The sequence below is a fragment of the Rattus norvegicus genome, chromosome 20 (genome assembly GCF_021556685.1).
Source record: "Rattus norvegicus strain SHRSP/BbbUtx chromosome 20, alternate assembly SHRSP_T2T, whole genome shotgun sequence".
Classification (NCBI taxonomy): Eukaryota; Metazoa; Chordata; class Mammalia; order Rodentia; family Muridae; genus Rattus; species Rattus norvegicus.
Genome location: NC_141553.1, coordinates 46616876 through 46631987, shown reverse-complemented (window position 1 = coordinate 46631987; position 15112 = coordinate 46616876).

Here is a 15112-nt window from a genome sequence, read left to right as displayed (position 1 = left end):
CCCCTGGAACTGGAGTTACAGATGTCGTCAGCTCCCAGTACTTGGTGGGAATTGAACCCAGGTCTTCTGGAAGAGCAGCCAGTGTTCTTCACTGCTGAGCCAAGAACATGGCATGTTTCTTGAGTACTGCCCATTGGTTTCCCGTATGCCCATGGCCACCCTGGTTCAGGCGACTGGAGGGCTGGATGAATGAGCTGGCCGTGGAGATTGTGGCTCCAATACTGTGTTGCTCACCAGCGATCGGAAACGAGCTTTGCCCTGCTTAGGGCAGTAGGCAAGCCGTGGTTATTTTGCTAAACTCACGTTCTACCTTCGGCTTCTACTTCACAGGGCAGAAGGTGGCATCCGGAAGAGAGGCATGGTAATGTGAACTTGGCATTGAGCTGGGTGGTGGCGGCACTCCCCTTTTATCCCAGCATTCAGGAGGCAGAGGCAGAACTCTGAGTTCAAGGCCAGCCTGGTCTACAAATCCAGTTCCAGGATAGCCAGGTCTGTTCCACAGAGAAACCCTATCTGTTATAAAACCAACCAGCCAAAACAACAAAAACAGACCTCGACATACAACTTGAAAATCCACAGGAGAAATGCCCCAAACCAAAATGTAAATGGCCAAATGACAATGTTGCTGTTGTCACAGTGCGGGATGAATGTCTGTACTGGAAGGAAACCGTTGAGCTCAATTAGAAACGCTGTTCTTCGTACCCAGTAACCAGTGGCCGAGTCTATTGCAGATAAATCAAGATCTATTTACCACAGCTCAGCATGACTTGACTCTGCTTGCTGAGGGTCACTGGCAGGGAGGACTGTGCTCTTTGCTGGGGCTTGGACGTATCTTCCAGGGATGACTGCTTGCTGGTGATGGAATGGCTGATGGAAAATCTTGTTTCCTGCTGGCTATTACCTGGTCAGTTCTGTGTTGTTTGTTGACATTTTTCCAGATCCAAGTCTCAGCTCCCCTTACAACAGGTGGCCTGTTCAAAAATATTGGGAGAATCCCCTTCCTTAGCAAATTCCTCCAACCTGGAGCTATGTGGCATGTGATGGGCTTGCAGGAGCGGCTTCCTGATGCATTTACCCTCTTTGTCTGGCATGAAGTAAATCACAGGTTCTGCTCAAATCCAGGCTTGTGAACCTGGAATTCACTGTAGGGAGTGTCTCCTGCAAGTCGAGTTTCTCAAAGGATTCAAACTATAGCTGAGGTAAAAAGTCTTAATGATCTGAGGTGTAGCCTTGTATTAGAGGTTCTCTAGAGGGACAGAACTTGTAGAATCAATGAATGAATGAATGAATGAATGAATGAATATGGGGGAGTGGACTTGAGGAAAGAACTTGCTATCGAGAGAAGGAAGAAGCAGGCAAAGACAGCAAGTTCCCGTCTTCCATGTCCTTTACATTGGACACCAGCAGAAGGTGTGGTCCAGAGTAAAGGTGGATCTTCCCACCTCCAAAGGTCTGGATTAAAGATGTATCTTCCTACCTCAAAGATTTATATTAAAAGTGAGTCTTCACACTTCATTTTTTTAATTGGATATTTCTTTATTTACATTTCAAATGTTATTCCCTTTCCCCTGTTTCCCCATCCCCTCCCCCCTTCTTCTATAAGGGTGTTCTGCTCCCCATCCAATGCCCCCCTTCCGAGCCCCCCCAACATTCCCTTACACTGGGAGTCCAACCTTGGCAGGAACAAGGGTTTCTCCTACCATTGGTGCCCAGTAAGGCTGTCCTCTGCTACATATGCAGCTGGAGCCATGGGTCTGTCCATGTATAGTCTTTGGGTAGTGGTTTAGTCCCTGGGAGCTCTGGTTGGTTGGCATTGTTGTTCTTATGGGGTTGCAAGTCCCTTCAGCTCCTTCAATACTTCCTCTAACTCCTCCAGCGGCAGGTGTTTTGTTTTGTTTTGTTTTTGTTTTTGTTTTTTGATTAAGAAAAATATCCTGCACAAATGTGCCTGGTCATTTTGTGTTTTAATTACAGCCGTGGTCAAGCCGATAACAAAGAATAGCCACCCCAAGCCCAAACCTTGTCAACTTGACACAATCGTATCTCTGTATGTCAAGTGAAAACAATAACTGGGCATAATTACACCTAACAGGACAGAACTACCCTGTGTATAATTGCAAACAGAAATATTTAGACAGGTCATATTATGAGTAGCATGACATAACTATCCCTCATACAACTGTAAACACATTATGGATTTAGAATAGGTGGCAGTGTCCTATGAGAGACGTTCTTTTAGTATCTCAAATACACTAATGGTTGATATCCTTTTTTTTTTTTTAAATTATGTGTATGAGTACACAGTAGGTCATCTTCGGAATGTAGCTGCCTTCAGACACACCAGAAGAGGGCATCAGATTTCATCACAGATGGTTGTGAGCCACCATGTGGTTACTGGGATTTGACTCAGGACCTCTGGAAGAACAGTCTGTGCTCTTAACTACTGAGCCATCTCTCCAGCCCCACTGATATCCTTTTAATTGATGCTATATGATAAATCAAGAAAAGGAAACACAAGTATCTATACAAATGCATTGTTAACAAAATATGTCAGAAACTCTCAGGTCAATTATAACCGTCATTTCTGCAACTGATCAGTGGCCTTAACTGTCATTATAACTAATTTCCTCTATTTCCTCTTCTGTGTTTTCTTCCACCGTTGGCAATCACCTCAGAAATCTTAGCTCTTTTCCTGTGCCCTTTGTCATCTGGCCTGGATTGGGTTGTTGTTTCCCATTGACTTTAATCACAGGACCTGGTGGTAGGTGTCAGGTCCAAAAAAACTCCTTTTCTCCAAATTCTGGTGGCTGGACCAAAGCCAGCGATCATCAGGACCTGGTGATGCTGGTTCCCTACTAGCAAAAGGAACCATTACCCTTATCACAGGCAGAAGAAACAAATAGCTATCTGTGGTGCCCATTAGCATATCAAAGCACATGCCAGGCTCCAGGATCCCTCAGATTCATAAATGCCTGTTTGACATTTCAGTCCATCCTCAGTTCTTCCCACACATCTTTCCCCTAAACTTCTCCAGTGCATGGTCACCCCGACCCCCTCTTCACAATCTCCTTATAACCCCGATGTTTCTCCTCTCCTCCCCTTCATTCCCCTCCCATCTGTTGGGCCCTACTTTGGGGTGTTTCCCTTCCCCCTTGCTGAGCCTTTCAGCCCGCTATGGCAAGAAGTTGTTGGCAGCTGCTCTCAGCCCCTGTTTTGGGGCTGGGACCTTCCATGACAGATTTTTCCTGTTTTCCTGGTTGGGGATTTTCCGCCTGCTCTAGTACTTTTCCACTGCTTTTGCCTCTTGTATGTAAGGAGATCTCAGTAAAGCCCAGACTGCATTCTCTTAACACAGACATCCCGAGTATGAGTTTCTTCTTAAATCTCGCAGGTCTACGCCTGGTTCTCAGTTCCTGACGACGCAGGCGTCATCAGACGGAGATCTCACTGAGACTGGGAAAGAGAGGACAACCTGGCCAGATCGTCCCAGGAAGCCGACTGGCGAAGAAAGAGGGACGCATTGGGGAAAATGGGCCAGGAAAGGCCCCAGAAAGCAGGATACAGAAGGACCGCGGGAATTGAAAGCACATGCAAAGAAAAATAAAGATTTGGACTAGTGGTGAGTAAACCTTGTAAAAAGGAACAAAGTAATAATGATAAAATGTTTTTGTGTATGTATTCTTTTAGAGTTATGCTAAAATCTAGAGAAGCAAAATCAATTCTCATAGATGCTTTCAGTCTTTGGACCCCGACTAGAGACAGTTTACACCCTAGACAAGAGAGAGAATGGGTTTGAGAAAAACAGTCCTCCCAAACCCTCCACAGATGTTTTGGCAAAAGAAGGAAAATGAGCTTAAGTTTTTTAAGAGCTCTCCTAGGGACAGAAGGAAACATCCTTCAGATGTCCTGCCTCCTTGCTGGCTCCTATTGGAGAAGTGCTAATTTCTGGTTCTGGGTCCTTTAGGTAGGATATATGGGTCCCTTTGGTGGGACGCCATCTAGTTCTTTTCCTCTATGTCTACTGTCTGTCCTTGGTGCATCAAGCTGTCCATGTATGTCGTTTTATTTCTGGGTTTTGCTTCTCGTTGCTTGAATGTTTTGTGTTTCATGTTTAAAAGAAAAAATGGTTAAAACTTTAAATGCTCATTGATTCACCCCTTGATTTAGTTTTACCTCCTTAAAGGAAAGGAACAAATAAATAAAAAGCAGTTTCAATTGGCTTTTGGAGTCCTGCATCTGTAGCTGGGAGCCCAGGTCCTCTGGGGAAGCTCTGCAGGGGCCTGGCTAAATGTTTACACTAGCTGATCCTAAAGGCACCAGGAGCTTCACAGCTTCTATGGTAATGGAGCTGATGGCTGTTTCTCTTAGAGAAATCTTTGACTGTGATTATTGGATTCAACTGGTGAGTAGGTGTTGATCTAAATATTAAAGATATGTGTAGCCACTTCATTTTTTTGTTTCTGATTGGTTTTAAATGTATAATATGCTCTACAAGTCTTAGTTATAGGTTACTGGCTTTTAAGTTATTGAGTATGGATAAAACTTTGTAACATTGGTTGTAGAGGGCCGCAATACGTTCGCCACCACTAGTTGGCGTTGTCTTCCACTGCGCCCCACTTGGTAGGTCAGGATAGACTCCGCCATTGCAAGATGGCTCCAACCTTCACCGCGCCAGCCGCCCCCCCCTTTCAGGTAGTTAACTGTGCGCATGTGCAAGAGTGCCTTCCTGCCAGGTCTTTGCCCATTCCGGGGCGTGCCTGATAAGATCATGAGTAAGCAACCAATCAGGTGTGGATGCGTGCTCGAGGGTTAAATAGGCGCGCCTGGCCGGCGCTCGGGGCTTCTCCATGAGATAGGAATAAAGTATCACTCATAGCAAGAATTTCTATGTCTCGCGTGCTTCTTGCCGGCGGAAAGTCGCGCGTGGGACAATTGGTAATAGAAAGTAGACAACATGTGGCATGAGCCAACCCAGGGAAACCGGTATAAATTGGGATATTTTAATATAATTCTTATCATAGAGACCAGACTTATAAAGGAATTTAGAGCAGTGTCTCTTTATTGAGGTATTAGAGCCTGCACCATCGTTCGTTTGTATGCAAGAATTGGCAGTCAAACTTTAAAGCATGAGGAATGGACTTGGTGTTTTGGAGAGGCTGAAATTTGGAGAATAGATGGTTTGTTGGAGGTTGAGTTTTGTTTTCCAAAGTTATGGTTGTGCTCTGGTGTTACAAGGGAAATTTAAAGATTGTGGTTAATGATTGCTGTAGAGAGCGGTGCGGCGAAACAAAGATGGCGCCGACATCCAGCCTTGTCTGGATATAAACGACTTACTGCGCATGTGCAGGCTTGTCCCCTTGCTAGGGCTCCCTCTAGTGGTGAACAGCGGTACTGCACATGTGCGGTTTATTCACCAGGTGTTAGTTGACCGTTAATATGCTAATGAGGTGATTCATTCTCCGCCAATCCCTGGAGGACAAGTAGTGGGGTGATCCAAGCCCCACCAATCCCTGAGAGATAATTAGCATACTGCTGTCTATATAAGCCGAGCGATTTTGCTGCTCGGGGTCCCTGTTCAGAAGAGCTGTAACACTGAGAAGAGCTGTAACACTGAGAAGAGCTGTAACACTGAGAAGAGCTGTAACACTAAGAAGAGCTGTAACACAGTAAAGGCTTGCTTGCAGAAGAATCCTGTTGCCGCGCGTCGTTCTTGCTGGCGGGACATTGGGCGCGCGACAGATTGCCGTGTTACATTGGCTACAGTTTACAGTTTGATCAAGATTCTAACTCACACATATTTGTAATTAAGAAAAAGTCAAACAGATGGAGGTTGTTAAAGGATTTACAAAGGGTTGATAAGGCTATGGAAATTATCAGAGCATTACTCAAACTGCTATTTCAAGAAATACATGTAGACTTATTATAGAGTTACAAGTCTTTTTTTTTTTTGGAGCTGGGGACCGAACCCAGGGCCTTGTGCTTGCTAGGCAAGCGCTCTACCACTGAACTAAATCCCCAATCTTATTATAGATTTAAAAGATTGTTTTTATGCTGTTTCTTTGCATCCTGGCGATTGTGAAAGATTTTCATTTAGTGAGCTTGCTTATAATTTTGGAGAAACCATGAAGTGATACCATTGGAAATTTTCGCCTCAAGAAATCATTTATGGCCCTACATTATGTAAAAAATTTTTGTCACTGTTTCAATACAAGAAGTTAAGAATTTGAATCTTTCATTGTATATTATTCACTATATAGACATTTTAATTTTACTACACGCCTTTACTCTTACAACGTGCTTTAAATTTTAAATTTTGCTGCTCCAGAAAAGATTCAATATTCCTTCTCAATATTTGAGACATCGGTTATATCCTAAACAAACTGTGGCACAGAAATTCTAGATAGTTTATTTTAAACTATTTTTAAAAGCTTCTAAGTTATGTTAATTAGCTAAGACCTCACCTTAAGTTTACCACAGGAGGATTTAAGCCTTTTTTTTTATATCACCAAGGGAGATGCAAATTCTATTCCCCTAGACAATTAACTGCCGAGTGACTGAATAGCTTTACAGAAAGTAAAGAGAGCTTGATGTACAGAATTGTAAGATTGAGTCATGGAAGTATTTTAGAAAAAGAACCTGATGAAACGTACCTTATTCCAAACAGCAATTAAATTGGTTATTGAATGAGAAGGCAACACATGTAATTGGATCACATGATTATTCTCTTGACTTTCCCCCTGCTTCAACACAGATTATTGAATTATGTTCTGTAGCCACTGTTTTTAAAAATGTTTAAAAAAAAATCAAGCTTTCAGTTTGCTTATGGTTTGCAATTGATTAAAATTTTTCCTCTTTTAGATACTGTTAACCCTCAAATTTTATGACTATTATGCTAATACAACTGATTTAAGAGAAGTGTGCTGTTCCTTTATAGGCTATTTAAGAACTCAGACTGGACAAAGTCACAATAGATTTATATACCAGGCAGATTTGGGGCCTCACATAGGGACAATTAGACCATCTCATTCTTTATATCATCAAAATAGTAATAGCTAGAGACAACAGTCTGGTGTATCTAGATTTATTTGTGACTATTGACACTTTTTCAGACTTTCTGATCACAACTGCTTTAACAGGAGAGGCAACTAAAAATGTAATTAGTCATTACATACTTTACAAGGAGTGGGGACAGCTACAGCTCCTCAAAAAGGTAGTAAAATACTTAAGTGGAAAGATGAGGAAGGACATATGGGATATATTTTCAACCCTTTATCATCGATAATATTCCTGTTAATCTATGGGGAAGGGATGTTCTTCATGATATGGGAGCTGTCTTGACTATGCAACCTGCTCAAAGAATGATTATTTTAACTTATGATCAAGAACAGGTAAGTAATTTGATTAGAACTTTTGATGATTGGTCCATTTTTTCATGTTCCACTACTAGTCAGTTTGATAACCATTATCCTGAAAATAAAATTTGTCAGTTTATTTAAGTTCCATCCTGTGATCTTTCCCCCTATAGTAAAAAAATCAGCCTTTGAGTAAGGCTAGATTAGTTTTCACTGATGGTTCTTCTAAGGGATAAGCTATGGTCCTTTCAGAGGGCGAGGTGGAGAGATCGATGCTTGATTCTGTCTCGGCACAGTTGGCTGAATCAAAGGCCCTTCCTTTGGAGCTATCTTTGTTTCCTGAAAAGCCCTGAATATTTATACAGATAGTGTTTATGTATCTAATATTATTTTACCTTTGGAACCTGCTGCATATGTTGCTCCTGTGTCTCCTATTTGCTCTTGTCTTTTGCAAGTGCAGGCATTATTGTGGCGACGCAGAGAGCCTATTTATGTAGGGCACATCAGAGGTCATTCTGGATTGCCTGGCCCCTTGGCAGAAGGTAATGCTGCTGATGGTTTGTTTACTAGGCCACAATTTGTAGCTATAGCTCTTGATTCTTATGATTTGGCCCTTCAATCACATAGAAAATTTCATATAAATTCACAATCTTTAAGACCTTGTACAGGATGCACCAAGGAGCAAGCTGTTCAAATAGTTACTCAATGTCCCTCATGTGCTCCATTAATACCCTCACCCAGTCTGGGCATTAATCCTAGAGGATTGATGTCCAATGATATTTGGCAGATGGATGTTACACATCCATCATTTGGGAAATTGAAATATGTCCATGTGTTCATAGATAACTATTCAGGATTGATCTTTGCTTCTGCTCACAGTGGAGAAAAGATCAAAGATGTGGAAAGCCATTGTTTACAAGCCTTTGCCTTTACGAATGTGTCTAGGCAAATAAAAACTGATAATGGACCAGCATATACCAGCAAAACATTTCAACAATTTTGTGCCTATTTCGATATTCTTCATAAAACAGGTATCCCTTACAATCTTCAAGGTCAAGCAATTGTAGAGGGAGCCCATTCAACCATAAAAAAAATCTACTTAAAAAATAAAAGAGGGGGAGTATACAACCCCTCCTTCTAAATTATCAACTATTCTTTAGCTCAATTAAGGAGAGTAATGCCCCAGCCTGCAGGGCAGTCAGCAGAGGTTAGGGACCACCTAGGAGAGAATGGGGGGACAAGAGGACATGAAAAAGGATGCCAGGCTGAATTTATACCATAACAGGGGTAACAGAGGGAGGGAGGAAGTGGGAAAAATCTACACAAGCCAAAGATACAGTACTCGTGTGGTCAGCTGATGTCAACAGGATGTTGGTTTCTCAGAAAGGTTACAGGTCATCACATTGGGCATCCTGACGTCAGATGTATTCACAGCAAGGTCAGAACTTTGTCCTATCATTATTCATCCTGACCACCAGATTTGTATTAGTCTTCTGCAGCTGGCTGGGGATTTTCCATGAACCCAGTCTACTTAACTCTAACTATACTGTTAACATCAATAATGGAGGGTTTTAAGGGCATCGCTCCCAACATCTCCCCCTTCCTTATAATCAAATGAAAAGGTGACCAATGGCCGTGTTGTCCTTGAATGAGCCCCTCGGGAACTGCATCTGTCTTAGGTTGGAGCGATATTTGTCACATGGCCAAGAGAATCCAGGGTCTGTCATGGGATAAGGCAGCAGCTAATGGTGGCCCTCCTGTCTTAGGCCCTTTGTTTGTGAATTTATTGCTCTCTTACCCATCATTGACTGTACAACTCAGCACGCAGGGGTGATGATTCATTGATGTTTCAGCAAAGGCATCAGGACAGCAGGCAGAAAAGAATGTTGGCCTCATTTGGCCAACAATGGTGGCACTAAGTTCTTGATATCTGGAGTTAGATAAGACCAGAGAAGAAATGCCTGTTCCTGCACCCACCACCCCCAAACCGAGGAGTGCAGAGATGGTGAGTGCTGATATGGGTTCTCTGCACTGTCTAGTCAGCACAGTGAGTGAGGACTCAAATGACAGGTCCCACAAGTGGAAAAATTCTTCAAAATTATAATACACAAGACAGGGAACCAATTGAACCAATATGCAAAAATCAGAACTATCTGTGAAAAAAGCCTCAGTAGTCAAACAGGGGATGAGGCCATCAAGGCAAATCCAACAAGTATCATTTTGAGGTAATAAATATTGAGAATATTTATCAGGGGCTATGGTTTGATTACAAAGTTGGGAATACATAGTGGGGAGATGAGATCCCCCAACACAGAGCCCCAGCCCTGACACCTGGGACAGGGACAAACCATTCCATTCCCCTGGTTGCCATCTGCAATGGTGGGAGTCATTTATGGGGATAAAGTCTCCAACCACAGCTATTCTGTCATAAAAAGGAGGTTGGGAATGATAGCAAAGCCAACAATCTTCAACAAACTTACAATCTGTAAGGTTTAAGGTAAAAAAAGGTTTGATTGATCAAGGTGAGAATCAAATTTTTGGTATTGTGAGGGTTAATCTTCAGGGGGCTAAGGGGGCCCAAGGGAAATAATCTGGGTGGGCTAGAATAATTATATATAATGGGGGCTGTCCTGGGGCTCTGGAAAGTTATTGGAGGGGCAGGAGGAACCAAGACTGGATTAGGGCCCAAGGGGACTGGGGCATAGGAATGCACAAGCTCTTTTAACAATTTTATGGTAAATATAATTCCTGTATCAGTACCTGATTGAAACATTCTAAGGCCCCAAGTATATCCACGTGTCCAATCCTGGTTTTGACCCACGGAGGTAAATTTAATATTTAGGGGGATGCACCATCCCCTTGTTTTAGAATTAGAACCTTCACAATGGGAATCTGGGACATACATATTAGTAGGATGTATTATAAGTCACTGTAGTAAAGTCCCAGGAATAGGTGGGGTGCCAATAGGCGTCACCGGTGGTCTCACAGCCCCATGAACGGCAGTAAAGATCATTAAGACCTCCGCACTTATTCAAAAGGGAATGATCCCAATGGCTGGGGCAAACATAAAAATCATGAGACCCCAGAATGTTGTGGCGATAGTGATTGTCACAGCCCAGATCATATATTTTTGGAGTTCTCTGGGCCAGCCCACAGGGGATATGGCAGAAAAGGAAGTAATAGGTAGATTATCTTCAGGAGCCTGGGTCAAGGCAAACTTATCTTCTAAGCCCCAAGGGGGAGCTGAGCCCTGGACAAGTTTGCATAAATCTGGGGTCAGATTGGGGGGCCACCATGGTGTGGTGGAAATCTTAGAGGTGGCCCAAACCAGGTCATGTCTATCAGAAAGGACAACCCAGGTATAATTCCTGGAGAAATGCCTATTGGTGGTAGGCTTTGGGAGAGGCAATGATGGGTTGGTGGTCACGATAGTTCAGGCAGGGGTCATCAGGAGCAATTGGAAGAGAAGCATCGGCAAGAAAAGTCTCAGGAGGAGAAGACTGTTCCTTTCTGGACAAGGGTGGATTAATAGCTCTCAGAAGCCTCTCTGGCAGCCATCTTGGACCAGCATTTTCTTTATTATAAACACAGGCGGATCCTCGTCCCCAGATGAGAATGAGGTCTGGTCCTTTCCACTGTCTCGTGAGGGGATCCTTCCATCGCACTAATGTGTGGGAATCTTGTGATCTAGGATGCCACAAACGGTCAGCAGCAGACCAGCCCTCAAGATCTAGGGATAGGAAATTAAGTACAAAGAGGGCATGATTGAGTCTATTTCGAGGCATTGAAAAATAGGCATCTGTGACTGTTGTTAAATGTTGAAGCATGTTTTTCAAGGTCTGATGGGCTTGTTCTACTATACCCTGGCCCTGAGGATGATATGGAATGCCTGTGACATGTTTGATGTCAAACTGGGCACAAAATTGTTGAAATTTAGCTCCCGTGTGTCCAGGGCCATTGTCAGTTTTGATAACCTGTGGCTTCGCCATGGTAGCTATACACTGTAAAGTATGGGTGATCACATCACATGATACTTCTCCTGAGTGGGGGATGCATGAATGAACCCACTGTAAGTATCTATGGTGACATGAAGGTATTTTAACCTCCCAAAAGAGGGAAGGTGGGTGACATCCATTTGCCATCATTCGTTGGGGACCAATCCCCAGGGGTTGACCCCCAAGGGGGGAACTGGCAGCAAGGTAGTTCACTCTACACAGGACTTAACTATTTCCCTTGCTTGATCTCTGGAGATCTTAAACATTGAACACAAGGTAGAGGCATTTAGATGGTGTAGAGTATGAGCCTGTTTTTGCCTGATCTGTGAGGTTTATAAGGGCAAGGAATGTAATATGGGTGGCCTTGTCAGCCAGGATGTTCCCTTTTGACAGAGGGCCACCCAAACCAGAGTGGGCCCTCAAGTGTCCCACAAAAATGGCTTTGTCCTCTTAATAATAGGGGATTGAATTTCTACAACTTGGAAGCAGTAGAAGCAGGCTTCAAATATGGCACCATTTCTAATACTGGAATAGAGTGGGCTATCTAGGCACCATCAGTGTATAAATTAAATGGGGTTGTTGCTAATATTTTAAAAACCTAGAGTACTGCGAACAACTCTACAAGCTGGGCAGAGGAATACGGGGACTGCATCGTGGTGACTTGTTCCTGTATAGCATAGGCAGCTTTGCTGGTTGAGGAACCATCTGTAAATACCAATGTACCTTCATGTAACGGGGTTCTGGAGGTAACTTTAGGGATGGTCAAGGAGCGTATTTTTATGAATTATATAAGGGGGTCATTTGGATAATCATTATCTATGGTTCCTGCAAAAGAGGCGCAAGCTATGGCCCAATCGTCATTGGACTGAAGTAGCCAGTCAATTTGTTCTAAAGTATACGGGACAATGATAGTGTCAGGGTCTTTTCCAAAATACTGTCTGGACATTTTTCTTCCTTTTATAATCAAGGCAGCAGATGGGGAGAAATAGGTGGCCAAAACCTTGTTTGGATTGGAGGGGAGATATGTCCATAATAGAGGGCGTCCTTTTTCCTTTGGAGCCCAGGGCTGTTGCCAAGAGACTCCCACTGGGGTGTGTGCAGTAGCACAGACAATAAAATATAGGGGAGCAGCATAATGCATCTGAAATGAGACCTGAGAGGAGATAGCCTGACCTATCTGCTATAGTGTTGAGATGGCCTTGGGGAGGGTGAGTGCTCAGGGGGACAAGGGATGAGAATCTCCTGAAAGAAGTCCATTGAGAGGGACTAGAGCCTCAGGGGGAATCTTTAGATAGGGGCAGCTAAATTGGAGGTTTCCAAGTAATTGTTGAAAGTCATGTAAAGTTTTAAGAGATGAAAGCCAGAGCTCAACCTTGGGGATACGAATCTGTTCCAGCTCGAGCTCATACCCCAGACAGGAATTAGGGGTCTTGTATTTGAATCTTTTCAGGGGCAAGTTTAAGCCCCCAGGAGCTGAGTGCCTCCTGAAGATGTTGAAAACATGAAAGGGCTTTGCTGGTCAGGAGCAGCCAGCAATATATCGTCCATATAATGGAGGATTATATTTCTGTGGCCAAGCTCTCCCGATGGGCTGAATTACATGGGCCACATATTTTTGAGCCAGGGTAGGATTGTTGGCCATGCCCTGAGGAAGGACCTGCCAGTGAAAGCGGTCCATGGGTCCCTGGAAATTAACCTGGGGAATGCTAAGTGCAAAATGGTGACAATCTTCTGGGTGAAGAGGTATAGTAAAGAAACAATGTTTTAAATCAATAACAATTTTAAAGAACTCAGCAGGAATGGCGGCAGGAGAAGGAAGACCAGGTTGCATTCCCCCACGGGTATCAGAACTTTATTTACCACGTGGAGATCTTGTAAGAGTCTCCATTTGCCAGAAGTTTTCCTAATAACAAAGATTGGATTATTCCAGGGGGAAGAGGATGGCTCAATATGGCCAGCTGCCAATTGTTCCTGCACTGTCTTGCAGCAGCCAATTTTTCCTGACTAAGCGGCTACTGATCAACCCAGATGGGGGCAGTACCTCTCCAAGAGATCTTTTCTGCATGAACCTGGGGAGCAGGCTTGACTGTGGCCACTAGGGAAAATGTGAAGGCGGGGTTCCCAAACGTCTTTGATCTAGCCTCTGTGTCACAGTTAATGGTTTTTTAAATACCCGGTGCTTGTTTCCCCAATCCTTGTCCTGATAGGAATCCCTGGGCGAGCATCTGTTTTGTAACCGCCTCGTTAGGGGTACACATTCATCTGTCCCTCCCCCAGAGGTTTTTTGGCAAAACGGGTATTACATAGGGGATCACAGTTCCTGAGTTTCCTTTTGAATCTGTCCATCTAATGGTCTGAGTACTGACCTGAGGATTTCTAGAGTGTCCAATTCCCTATAGATGGGTGGCTTAGTCAGTTAATGGCCAGGCAGCTGGCCAAAACCTGCCAGAAATAACTGTGGCATCACATTAGACCCCTGAGTCTAAGAGTTCTTGGAAGGTTTTTCATTCAGACTCAAGGTAAGCATAGTCCAAGAAGAGGATATCTTCTGGGCCCAAAAAACCTCTGTATCCCTCGCTCTCCTAGGGCTCTGGCATCTTTATGATGTGGATTCGTGATTGGCACCTTGGGGAGTAACAACAGATGTGCAATGGCTTGTTGTGTGGGTATGATTACCGGGTCAACTGTGGTACTGGCCAGGACCTGTATTTCTCCCTGTTGGTCAGGGTCTATAACCCCAGGTGTGATCTGGAGTCCCTTTAGGGAGAGGGATGCTCTCCGCAGAACCAGGCCAAGAGTATTTGTGGATAGGGGACCATGAACGCCTGTGGATATGGCCTGGATACCTTCCTGGGGTGTTAATATTGTACTGGCAGAGGTACCAAGGTCCAATCCTGAGCTGTTCTTTGTGGCACGCCAGAGATGGACAATTGATTGGGTGAGGAATAGCTGGCTTGCTGAGAGACAAACCCTATTGCCCCACGGCCTGTCCTGAAAGTGGGGGCCAGAGGCTGCCCCCGAAGGGGATTTCCCCGACTGCCATGGCAGCAGGGGACAGTCAGTCTTGGATCTACACTTGCTAGCCCAGTGTCAGCCTCTAAGGCAGCGGGGACACAAAGCAGTTGGCGAAGCTTGTATCAGGGGAGCATTCCTCTGTCGCTCAATGACGGTCCTCTATTTAGGTGAAGGTGGGGGCATTTTCGCATGAAATGACCGACCTGTTTGCAGTTAAAGCAGGTTGGTTGAGAATTACTTAAGCCCGCCCTTTGAAGAGCAGCACCAATTGCCAGGCCGATTGCCTGGCTTGTCCCTGCCCATGAGCAAAGGCGCACATATTCTGCCAGAGTTTTTGAACAGTGGTGTTTGAGAATATCTTGCCACGTGGAGTTGGCATTCTCAAAAGCTAGCTGTTTAATAAAGGGGTTTTCAGGCTCTTGGACACCAAATAAGCGCTCAGCTGTCTCTGCCAAGCGGCTGACAAAGGAATTGAACTGTATGGCTCATCCGCTCCCTGTAGTACCTTAGTAAGTGCGGAGGAAAAGCCAGCTTTAGGAGGAAGTTTCTTCCAGACTGTCAGACATGCCTGGCGAACCTGAGCCAAGAGACCAGGGGAAAAAAGCATTTGAGCTGCTAGAGTGTTGAAAGGAGGTTTGCCCAGGATCTTTTCTGCTGTCCACGACCTAGTGTCGGGATGTGTACAGTTTTTAGCTTCTATTTCCTTCGCTTCCTCAGTCATCTCAGACTTCCAGAGCACAAAGCCTCCTC